At 38.9% G+C, this 13,287-nt stretch overlaps 1 protein-coding gene across 4 annotated transcripts in view; it reads right to left on the bottom strand.

The window, feature by feature from the left end:
- LOC136853211 (zinc finger protein OZF-like) overlaps positions 1 to 13,287 on the bottom strand; it is a 270,715-nt gene that overhangs the window by 15,385 nt on the left and 242,043 nt on the right. Inside the window, exon 2 of one of the 4 annotated variants that reach the window (XM_067128586.1) lies at positions 710 to 1,617. The exons of the other annotated variants lie outside the window; for them this stretch is intronic. The gene's annotated coding sequence lies outside the window, so the exon portion shown is untranslated. The remainder of the gene's footprint in view (positions 1 to 709; positions 1,618 to 13,287) is intronic. 4 annotated transcript variants of the gene reach the window in all.

Genomic DNA, 13,287 nt, shown 5'->3' with positions numbered 1-13,287 from the left:
TTCTTCCATTCTCCCTCAGATAATCCCTCACATTCATTGCAACGATTGTCCACAGAACATTCCATACCCTACATTTCATACATAAAGTGTGAGGGTCTACAAAGTCTTTCGATAGCCTCACCTTACAACCACCCAAGCTACAGACACGATAGCTAGAGGAAGACATTATATATAGAAAAGTCAAAGGCAAAATCAAAAAAAACGGTCCAGAAAAGCGTATGCCAAGTCACAGATCCAAGTCGATACCAAAAACAACCAAAATACTCAAGTGACAAAATATTGAAATCCAAAGGCGGAGGAACTGACAACAGGTGTTGACAGTCCGGCGACAGAGAAAATCTGAATAGAAAATGGGAATGGTTCCTGATGCCCGTGCCCCAGCGGCGGGAATGTGTACTAACCACCTGATCGGCCACTGTGTGTGCCGCGAAATTTGAAATTCTGTCGGACCTTCGGAGAATACAGCTATATATATATCTGGCAGGTAAGTCTCATGAACAAATTTTAAATTTTTTTTATTTTCTGTTTTTGACATAGCTGTACTTTTCTGGTTTATCATTTTGAACTCATTTTTATTAGTGCATGCTACTGTATGGATGTTTATCTATTTGCAAAAAAAATTTAATTAAAAAATATCAAAAACTAAGCAAACAGCAGTTAGTCAAAGTTAATGAAAAAAAATGTAACGCAGCGCAAACCTTTTCCTTACCCGAGCCACGTGCTGTTTAAGGTCAGGTGACTGTCCTGGCCAGTCCCCAATATAATCGATCCCACAATCGTCAAACCACCCTCTTACTAACTTTGAAGTGTGAGCGGGGGCCCCGCCCTGCTGGAACACAGACGAGTTTGTTTGGGTGACGACATTGTCTAGTTGCTCGTTTAGAAGGGTGTAGTAAACTTCCTTAGTGACACTCGTGTTTTTCGGCAATACGACAAGGTCACTCACACCACCATACGCAAACCCAGCCCATACCATGATATATGGGGGGGTGCTTAATGGTGGGGCGAGGCGCAGAGGGTCGAGTGGGTCACTATCAGCACGTGACCAGACCTGTTTTCTCTTAGAACCAGATACGTAAAAGGTAGATTCATCGCTCCATAATACCTTCCTCCAATCCTCATCAGCCCATGATGCGTATTTCTTAGCAACGGCGAGATGTTCCAGCTTCTGTCGCTGGGTTAGAAGAGGCTTTTTGCGGGCAGCAACCCTTTTGTAACCCAGCTGCTTCTGGAGAACGTGACGAACAGTCCTGGTTGATGCTTCTCCAAAAGCTTGGGAGTTTTGTTCTTGCAACCCCTTCGAGGTGAGACTAGGATTTGCTTCTACTGAATGTTTCAGCATTCGAACAGCACGGAGGGAGTTTGCGGGGGCGGCCAGGGCTGGTCCCAGGATTGGGGACTGCCACACTGCCACCAGCCTTAAACCTTGCCACTACGTAGCTACTGTCCTGCCGCTTACACCAGTCTTCTGGGCAATTTGCTTACTTTTATTTCCTTCCTGGTGAAGAGTAAATATTTTGGTATATGTCTGTCTTTGAAGGTTTGGGAGACATACTGGGGACAGGATGGGAGACCTCAACATCGCAATATGGTTAGAAGATGCGACAAAAAGGGGACCTGAAAATTAAAACGTCCTTACCCTTTCGTGGCTCGTTACACACTGAGTGGGTGAGGAGCAACAGTGCTCTCACTTTTGCTTCATCAGATTACCTCAAATATTACCTTAAATCCACCTTGATTACCTTAAATAACACAAACATTATACTGTATATGCAAAGCAATTGTTTGTATTGGTAATAAAAGACATATTGTAAAAAAACAATAAACTTCATTATTAAAAACATATATTGTATTAAAAAAAAACAACTTTGATATCATTGAAATAACACACACACAGCATACACACAACACACACACACACATGTTTGTGGTATATAAATTAATAAAAGACCATATTTGTAAAAAAAGAATAAACTATATATCATATTATAATTATTTGTATATATAAATAAAAAACCTATATTTAAGATATATATATATATATCCATATATATATATATATAATAATATATATATATATATATATATATATATATATATATATATATAATATATATATATATATATATATATATATATATATATATATATATATATATATAATATATATATATATATATATATATATATATGTATATATATTATATATATATATATATATATATATATATATATATATATATAAATAATGCATATGTATATATATATATATATATATATATATATATATATATATATATATATATATATATATATATATATATATATATATATATATAGCCTATATATATATATATATATATATATATATATAAAATAAAAGAAGGCAAAAACACTATTTAAAGTTTGAAACCATATAAGCACTTGTTTCTGTGCCCTGTTCACTAGTAGAAGATATGGACACAATGAGTATATATACAAAAACATGAAAGAAGGTGGCGTTTCACAGGTGGAAATAAATACAAAAATATAACAGCAACCTGTTGACTAGGGCGTTCTTAGAAGACCAAATTCCCTAGTGGTTTTTTTGGCCTCAAACTCTTAAGGTGTCAATGGCGTCCGATTTCAATGTCTCCTGACAGGTTCATATTGTTGCTATCATCAATCAAAAACAATATGAACTAATGAAACTATATGTAAACCTAATTTTGAATGCTGACTAAACAAATTTTGAATAAGTCAATCAGGAAGGGAAGATGCCATTAATCAGCAATGCTTTCTAATGATATTCCTATATATATATATATATATGTGATATATATACATATATATATATATGATATATATATATATAAATATATATATATATATATATATATATATATATATATATATATATATATATATATATATATTATATATATATATATATATATTATAATATATATATATATATATATATTATATGCTAGATATATATAATAAAATATATATATATATATATATATATATATATTATATATATATATATATATATATATATATATATATATATATATATATATATATATATTATATATATATATATATTATGGGTATATATATATATTATAATACAAAACATGCTGTTACAAAAATAAAGCAAATAAACTCACTGAATACTCTCAATAATGAAACTACAAACTGCTTACTACTGAGGAAAACTAGAAAAAAATATTATTTTCAAGAATGAAAACATTTTGCTTTTTGTAAAAAAATAAACCATTATTTAAACTTTTCTAATACAAGCTTTCTACATTCTTCATCTGTAGCATTAGATACTACTACTTCCAGATTTTTAACCAGTTCCTCATCTAATTCCAATGCATCACTGGATTTTCCCATTCTTTTTAGACCATATTTAGTATGCAAAATGCTTACCAAGCTTTCCCCTTTTAATGAATTTCTTAGGTCAGTTTTCACTCGTCATAACTGGCTAAAAACTCTCTCCACTGATGCATTAGAATGTGGTAAGGTTAGAGCACAACCCACTACTTTAGAGAGGTTTGGATATTTTTTCTCCTCATTCATGTTAGGCCTACATTGCTGCAAAGTTTTTTGCCAAAATTCTACAGGATCTTCCACATCACTAAAGTTGCCTTCTAAAGCTGGCTGTCGCCATTCAATGTCTGCCATTTCTTTACTACATAAACTATCTAGGTAGGGCATTGCTTGGAAAACAATTGCTAGACTACCTGGCTCTCTATTTAGAGCATTCTAGGGCTTTAGGAAATCTAAGAATGTCAAATGAGTGGTTACAAATCTAGACTTAAGTTGAGATGTTAATTCAACAAAAAATGACACACAACTTTCCCTAAATCTTTTTAAACCTTCTTTGTCATAACAAATAGGGGGATGCGAGAGTGTTTCAGTGGCATTAAGGCCTACATACACCTGTGAAATGGAAGTCAAGAGTGTAGGGATGCATTCTCTTACATACTTCAAATGGATATAGTCACTCATTATTTCTCTAAGCAGCATTTGTAATTTACTGTCTAAAGCATGGAGCATAGGTTTATCACTTTGGGATATCTTATCGAACGCATTAGTTCTCTTTAATTGTACTTGGATGAACTCTAACTGCGCCCTGATGAATAGGTTATTTAAACTGGTAAGAATGGTCTCAGTCACATAGGAAGGATCATGTTTCTCATTTACAACAGCTGTGAAGTAAAGTCTTAGCACATCCCATTGTTCTAAGATTCTCTCCACACGTCTCAAGTGATAACCATATAGTTTGACCATAACTTAAAAGTTTGTGAGGTGTGATATTTACAAATTCTTGGAACTCTTCCAACTCATGCCTTCGTAGTCTTGACCTGCTGAAATAAGAATACACATTTCTACACAAATCTTCAAGTGAAGTGGATAGCTTGAGACATGCATGCAAAACATGCAAATGTATTGTATGGCACCTGCAATGTACAGATATAATATGAGGCAGATCATTTTCATTAAAGATGTGACACTCTTACGTTCACCAAACATTGCATGTATCAGAACAATAGCCAATGATATTATCCAATGGGATTCCCTTCTCCTCAAAAGATGCCTTTAATGAGAAATAGATAGATTCTGCATCACATTTCTTTACTTTTACCATATCAAAAAATGAGGTTACAATAGCATACTTCTCATAATCATAATATACAATACATACTGCAAGCTGTTATTCAGAGCTAACATCAGTAGTCTCATCTCAATGACATCTCAAGTCTTTCAAACAATGTTACCAATATTAAAGAAACATTTTACAGAAAAATAGACAGTTTTACATTTATACCTTAAATGGATCTGGATTACCTTGCAGTTTTCTTCATATTACCTTGAAATTACCTTAAAAATTTCGGTACCTTAAACATTACCTGAAAAGACCTCAATTACCTGATTTAAGGTAATACCTTAAAAGTGAGAGCAGTGTGGAGCACTGCCACTCACCAGACAACCATAAGCTACGTTGACAATTTGTCAATTTCTGCCAACCAATTTTTTTCACATGTTTTCAGGGATGAACTTCATTTCAGATTTAACAAATGCAACAGTGAAAAAGAACCACTTGCCCTGAAGGAATCACATGGATCAAATAGCTTTTTTTTAATTCAAGTTTCTTATTGCAATTTTCAAGAATAATGCTTTAAAATATGAGAAACCTTTTGTTCTTGAGACCAAACCATGTGGAAACGTTTTGCGCTGCGTTACATTTTTTTTTCAATAACTTTGACTAACTGCTGCTTGCTTAGTTTTTTATATTTTTTCATGAATTTTTTTTTTGCAAATAGATAAACATCCATACAATAGCATGCACTGATAAAAATGAGTTTGAAATCATAAACCAAAAAAGTACAGCTATACCAAAAACACAAAATAAAAAAATTTTAAAAATTAAATTATTTTTTTCGGGCATGAAATATGAAAACGAGTTCAAGTTTTTGATAAGAAATGATCAGTGAGAGTCTAAAGCTTATAAAAAAAAAAAATATTTGGGAGAAGAAAAAAAATGTTTTAGGGCTGAAAGGGGTACCTTTACTAGTTTTGCATTTTTCCTGAATTTATTTTCTGAATTTCTGTAGAGCTTATTTTTTGTTAAAAATTTATTCAGTTATCACTTAACATTTATAGATTACGGGAAAAATAAAACATTCAATTCGTTTTCATAATAAAAAATTTTATAGCACTCGAACGTGAAAAATAAAAAATAAAAAAAATTTTTTCAAAATTTTTTTCATAGTAAATATGATTTCAACTTTTTTTTGTGCAAACCAAGGATAAGTGATCATATGATATCCCAAATACTAAATATGGAAGTTTTGTTTTGTTTAGACAGACATCTCAACCCTTCCAAAGTTGGAGGCCGAACTGCGCTAGGACTGGGCTGAGATCCGCCAAGACGTCATTCAAAATCTGGTTTCGTCGGTCCCTAATCAGCTGAAGGAGGTCATTCTTCGCAAAGGCGGACCCACAAGGTATTAGGAGAGTGCTTGGTGAATACCCTGATGTAATTTTTTGTTTAGAAATGTTTTAAATTTTGGTGAATTTTTTTTTGTGTGGTCACGCCAAAAACGCTGCTTTGACTCAAGGCGGCAATTCATTTTGACCAGGAGTAGCTGCATTCTCGATGTGGAAGTCCCAGCAATTCCTGAGACATACCTGAAGAGAAAAACATGCAAAGACACAAGAACCTGGAATTAGAGAGAGAGAGAGAGAGAGAGAGAGAGAGAGAGAGAGAGAGAGAGAGATCAGAGAGAGAATTAGAGAGAGAGAGAGGAGAGAGAGAGAGAGAGAGACATTCTCCCTAAGAGGCTTCTCAAGTGGGTACCGGCTGTTCCCTGTTGGACAGAAACACCTCTATTTCAACATTTTGTACCCTCGACGATGCATAATTGCCGACACTGGAGACACTGTTAGAAGCAACAAGTTCGTTATACTGGCCACATCCCCTGAACCCAGAGCAGCCACACTAATCATAGCCTGTTGTGATGCTACTGCTGATGATGGCTACACAAAATTAACCATGGAGGAGCTATCCTCCTCCCTAAAAGACTGTTGCAGAGCGCAAAAGGCGCCCTCAACAGAACCCTCTCCGAATGTCCGGATAGTGAGGCGGAAGCTTTAAAAGAAGTCCCTCCTCTTCTGCCAAAGAACGTTGTACAGTCAGGCAAAATGTTAACCTGGTATGCCAGCCCCATTGACACCGAAGTGATGAGGTGTCAGGCAGTACTGGACCGGAGGGAGTATATCCATCTTGTTTGAGAAAACCCTATCAACCCGGACACATCCACAGAGTGGGACAAGGCCTCCGAATGGCTGCAAAGGTGTCCTCCAAGATACAAACCTCCCTAGATGAAACTGAGACAAAACAATTGATGAAGGAACCCGAGAGACAAGAGCCTCAACAGATACGTTGAGAGGAACCCTGACACCCGCAGAAGGGTTACCCGCTACCTTGTTAAAACCCTTCCTGAATAGGAAGCAAGGTTGAATCCTGCTTACTCGACCCTATCAAAGCCAATAACCTATGTCTGCCTTCCTCAATGCCTGCCCGACACGGCCAAAGCAGACGAGATTCTTTGATGATTGAGCAACTACCGGTTCTGTCGCATATAGCGACTCGAACATCGTTTTATTCGATAGTGTAGGTTCCTCCGGAAACCTTGGATTGAGGATAAGGAGGGATGAAGTCTACCATCCGCTTATACTCATTCTCATTAGCTGAAGGAGAACTAATATCCAATTACAAGATCCTCTTCTTCAAATGAACAATCCTTGTTGGACTGGTCCAACCGACCAGCTGGAGGATTATCAGACAGGAAAGAGGCAGGCAACCCTACAAAACGCCGAGCTGAACTCGAAAACCCCGAACAGGAACACCTGACCCTGGGTGCATGAGACGGACACCTGAACTTGCATATCAATCGAAACATACTGGAGGCACCAAAGTAGGCTGCGCAAACCCTGCACCACCCAACAGGGATGACGCAACACCTGGGCCAGCCACCACGCCCACTCCTGAGAGTGAAGAGGCTGCAACACCTGAACCACTCAAACCGGATGTATCAAAACCGCATGAGAATGGGAATCCGGAACTGAAGACCTTGAATCAACCCCAAACCAACATGGATGCCTAGATGGAGGGACAGAGAAACCTGCAGGAAAGTTGAGAAAGAAGAAGCCGGAAGGAGGGAAGAAGGAAGAAGCCACACTGACTAACCACAGGGCCCTAACGCCGACGTTGGACAGATGGAGAAAGTCCCAACCGGAACAAACTCAAGGCTGAGTATTAAGGGTGCTGATACCTGAATGCTGGCGCAGGTAACAGAAGAAGGTAACTTACCAGCATCCACAAGAATGGAAAGAGGAAACTTATCGGTTAGGAAGTTGTAAATGCTGGTGAAAATGAATTAAACGCCTCTGCAAGAATCGCGGAGGATACAACTAGATCGGATGCCTGAGAAACTACAGGCTGATTCGCAAAACCTGTGATAAAGATGATGGATCCGTTAAAAGTATTCCCTTAACAAGAACCCGCTGAAGCTCTAAAGAATGAAACCATGAAGGAGTCTGCTGACAAAAGCCAAAAAACCTGATGAAAAACAACAAAGACCAAGGAAGAGCCCTCTGAGAAACAGACCGAAAAAGAAGATTGAGAAAGGGCAATGGAAGATAAAAGATTACGGGGAAAATGGGGGAAAATTCCCTTCCCAAAAACCATAGATTTCATGAAAATAGAGCTGGTCTGCTCCCCCGATAATCTTGATAGACATTATTGAAAAATTCTTTAAGACATGATCTTGCTATTGGAAAAACTGATTAAAAGCCAAAACAAGGATGAAAGAAATTTTAAGACCCCTCCAAAGAGCGGATTATTCAGGAAAAGAAAAACTCAGAACCAGAATGGAAGAAATCTGAAGAAAACCCAAAAACGGATCTAGAAACCTTTGTTGCACAGAGGAAGAGCCAAAGAAATAAAACCATACGATTGATCTAAAGAAAAATAGAACTGGTTCTGAACCCAAAGAAGACTGCACATTCAACTACTGCCCCCGATAATCTTGATAGACATTATCAAAATCAGAAAATTCTTTAAGACATGATCATGAATATTGGAAAACTTGATCGCCAGAATTACCACCATCGCAAGACGAAAGAAATTTTAAAACCCCCAAAGAAAAAGGGAACCTTTGAAGAAGGATTATTCAAGGAAAAACAAAAATTCAGAACCAGATACATCAGAAACCAAATCTGAACGACCCTCCACGGATCTGGAAACCTTTGTTGCACAGAGCACAAAGCAGGAAATAAAACCAACGATTGATCTAAATGAGAGACCTAAAAAACCAAACCTGAACCCAAAGAAGACTGCACATTCAACTACTCTTCCTGAATACTTCCTAAATTAGAATTCCTACTCTTCTGAGTGATTCCTAATTCTAAATCCACCTTAGAACTTACGCTTTTAGAGGAAGGGGAAATCTGCTGCCAACACTGCCTGCTCCACGCCAGGGGGGCCGGCAGATCCTACCTTCGAGGTTTGCGGTTCTCCATGACCCCCGGCACCCGTTAGGGCTGGTTCTGGAACAGGCAGGGGCTGAAAAGAAATAATTAGTATCTACAACACTATTACTACTATCCTATCTCTAATTTCCGTTAATTTAGTCATAAAGCTAGAAAAATAGACTAGACATACTCAGCTAGTAACTTGTCCTCTAACTTTTGAATAATTCTTCCATCTGATCTACCAGACCAAGACTCGCCGCCTATCTGACTGATACTACACCGCATCTTCCTACATCAAATACAAACAATGTCGATCGTGTTTGAGGGTACTCATCCTACACTTGCAGGACGTGCAGGGCCAATGAGCGTCAGCATCTCCAGCAGAAGAAGGCTCTGTCGTCAAAGATGTAAACAAAGTGGAAGTATCAGTGCTAGCAGACAGCGACATCTTCTTGTTTGACTTATCCAAACGAAAATCCCAAAGTCAAAATCGGGAGAGAAGTTCCAAATCCTATCAATAAAGTATCCATCCAGGAGAAAATGCGTTGAAAACAGTCCAAATCGTGATCCGATATCCAAATTCTTAAATGGGGGTCGGGATAAATGACCAAAAGTTTGCCTGATGTGGGACACACCCACACAGCATGGCGAACAAAAAGCAATTGGGGATCTCGGCCTCACTCGGCCGGGACTTGCAGCAGTGTTGCCAACATTACTTCAGGTAACTCATTTGACAAGATTTTCCTGTAAGCATTGGTAACGCTGACAGTTAATTACCCACTTAGTGGGTAAAAGCTATGGGGATGTAGTTCAGGCTGGTAGGTGACCAGGGCTAATTCAGGTGTTCAGGGAGTGTATTGCAATAGGTCAATTACCAGTCTCCATCCTCCAGTTGCCTCCTCCACAAAGAAGAGATGACTGTAAAACCCAAGACTGTGGCATTCTATGACCTCCACAGCACCTTTCTCCAGCATCACCTCCACCTATGTTTAGTGCCAGAGACTTCTACAAATCTGGAGGGTATGGTTGTAACAGTAACAATGTGTTTGAGAGGAGAGGCCAAACATCCTTGTATCCGTCCCAAAGGACTGATACTACACAGGGCTCTGCTTCCTGTTCCTGCCATCTGTGGCAAAAAGGCAATTCCCCACTTATGGCCACAGAGGAAGATCGCCAATCTCAGCAACCCTCCCCTTCTTATCCTCTCCTTTCCTAGCCATAATGGTTGGGAATAGTCCCCACCTTTCTCAGAGGAAGCAGGTTGGGCTACTTATATAGAATTTCAAAGAGCAGGCTTCTTTGCAAGCACAGACAGAGAGGGCTTTGCTGCACCCAAAGGTTTAGCTGAGGCTGTCCTTGCCCCGAGGTAGGTTTGAAAGACATCACATGGTTCAGGAGGGAGGCTCAAGAATCCGACCTCCTCAGCTCAAATACTGCCTCACACTACTCTTCAGGAAGAGTAGCTAAGAACTCAGCACCAAACTGCTCTTCAGCAAGAGGCTAATCTTGTGAGAAACCTGTCGAGAAAAGAGAGAGGAAACCATGTTTCTCCAAAGCACCAGGTTTGCCCATGCATTGGCTGTCTGGTATACAAGTAGGTGAGTGCCTTACCTAATCCCAGACACCAGCAACCTACAAAAAATCACCCTCTCATCATGACATGAGATACCTGTCATGGCAAAGTCTGTCAATATGTTCAACCGAAGGTTAACCCAGAGGACAAGATGAAAGAGAAACTATGACCAGACTCCATAGACAAACAGAGAACAGAAGACCCTCCAGACACAGATCATTCATCAGTTGGCAGACTGATGAGCTCAACTGCAACAGAGTAGCTTATGCATCCTCCAGCATGTAATACCTCATCTGATGTGAGAGCATTGAGGAAGGGAGCTTGCTCAATCTGTTGGACATCAGGTAACCATCTGACCTGCAGATCAGGGTGTTCATATTATAAACTAAGTTTACAAACCTGGCCAAAAGTCACACCTCTGGAGTATTTCCTAAAAAAAAGTCCTGCAGATGAGACTGTCAACAATACAAAGCTGAGATAGCCTCCCAGAGACTATTATGCTTACGTATGAGCACAGTAATTTCTGAAAGGGCCTCTCCAACTCTGCCTTCAGGGGTTCTGGAAGAGAGGGACCCATCTGATCCCCAGAGACACAAGCTGCACCATCTTCAGGCTCGTTTCAGATCTCATCATGAACTCTTTTCCTTGTGTCTCCTCAGAGGCACAAGGAGAGGGATTGTCTCAAGCTACCACACACAACCAGTCCCTAGACCAAGCAACTGCTGTGCAGGCAAGATAATAGTTAGTTGATATCCAAAACATTTTTGCCTTTGCATCCTTTTTTTACATTTAAATGGAAGTTTTAAATATCAGTGGCTCTTTTAAGATCTTAGATGTGACAAAGTTTGAATTAATTTGTATTTTTCATAGCTAACAAACCCACAGTCTTAACATGAGGACACCAACTTCAATATATGACCTCTCTCTCCGAGCAACCTCTCAACATCTGTCATGTGAAAGGACTCCTGGTTTATTTCAGCTCTTACAAGAAGAAGTGAGGAAAATGATGGAGAAAGGAGCAGTGTAAGTAGTCGAGCATCATTCTCCAAGATTCTACAATCGGATTTTCCTTGTCCCCAAGGCAACAGGCAATTGGAGACCAGTGATAGACCTTGCAACCCTGAACCTGTTCATCAGGAAGACCCAATTCAGGATGGAGACACCTCGGACAGTCCTGTCAGCTGTCAGAAGCAACGATTTTATGCTCACAATAGATCTGAAGGATGCTTACTTCCAGATTCCAATCCATCGCCCTTCCAGAAAGTTTCTCCGCTTCAGTCTGGGAGAGCTGGTGTTTCAATTCAAAGTCCTGTGCTTTGGCCTAACAACAGCCCCTCAAGTGTTCAAAAGTGTTCACCCTACTGTCATCTTGGGCTCATTCTCAGGGGATTTGGCTTTTTGAGAAGCGTATACGTAATGTTGATTCCTCTGTTTCTCAGAAAGTTGGTATCTTCAGGAAATGTTTTGGGATGAAGCTATCATTTCTTAAGTAATTTCTCTCTTTTCTTCTTCCTTGTTTGGAGTACTGTTCTCCAGTGTGGTCTTCTTCTGCTGACTCTCATCGCAAATTCTTGGAGAGTTATGTCATCAGTCGAGTTTATTTTGCCTTAATGTTGACTTGTGGCATATGCATGAAGTGAGTTAATGATGTTTGTTGCATAAAATGTACTAAAATGTCAAACATCCTCTGGATTCTTCTTTGCCTGACCCAGCTGTTTTTGCCAGCAACACTAGGCAGGCTGCTGCAGCAAACAGTGTGTCACTTTCTAGCACCATGTGTTTAAACTAGGCAGCCCCGGTTACGTCTAAGTTCTGTTCTGACCTGTTCCGATGGGCCGAAAATCAAGCTTCGAAAATCTTAAGAAAACCTTAACAATCCTTTATTTGAATGAAAATGATATTTTATGATAAAATAAAGTTTGTTCATACTTACCTGGCAGATATATATATAGCTGTATTTCTCCGAAAGGGACCGACAGAAATTCAAAAACTTACGCACACGCAGTTGGGCCAGGTGGTTAGTACCCATTCCCGCCACTGGGAGGCAGGTATCAGGAACCATTCCCATTTTCTATTCAGATTTTCTAGAATCTAGAACTACTGTCTCCTGAGGGGAGGAGGGTGGGCACTATGATTATATATATCTGCCAGGTAAGTATGAACAAACTTTATTTTATCATAAAAATATCATTTTGTTCATGACACTTACCTGACAGATATATATATAGCTGAATCCCACCATTGGAGGTGGGAAGAGACAGAATAGGATTTAGGAAACAAACATATGTAGGCGATTGACGCCTTGGTTCCTTACCTGTTAGCATTGCTGACTTCGTGATTACTGTCACCCAAGTCTGCTTCTGCTTTACTAGAGACTCCAGCGAGGTAGAGACCTATAAAGCTGGTGAAATCTAGATGATCTGTCAACGGGGCGAGACCACAATGTGACTAGACCATATGACCTTACTGTGAGGGGAAAAGACAAACTAAACAACCACCTGACCAAGCCTAGTTACGTCATGAATAATTAACATAAACTAAGGACTGGGACGACCACCACTGGTGGAGACCCAACAACCATAAAAACAACACATCTAATATATTTAAAAAAACACAAAAAACAAAACTAAAGGAGAGGATGAGAGTCGCTTTCTGCCCCCAAGATCGTATTTGCGGAAACG

Source organism: Macrobrachium rosenbergii, chromosome 26, assembly GCF_040412425.1.
Source record: "Macrobrachium rosenbergii isolate ZJJX-2024 chromosome 26, ASM4041242v1, whole genome shotgun sequence".
Taxonomy (NCBI): Eukaryota; Metazoa; Arthropoda; class Malacostraca; order Decapoda; family Palaemonidae; genus Macrobrachium; species Macrobrachium rosenbergii.
The sequence above is the reverse complement of the archived record's forward strand: the minus strand, read 5'-3'. Positions and strand labels throughout refer to the sequence as shown.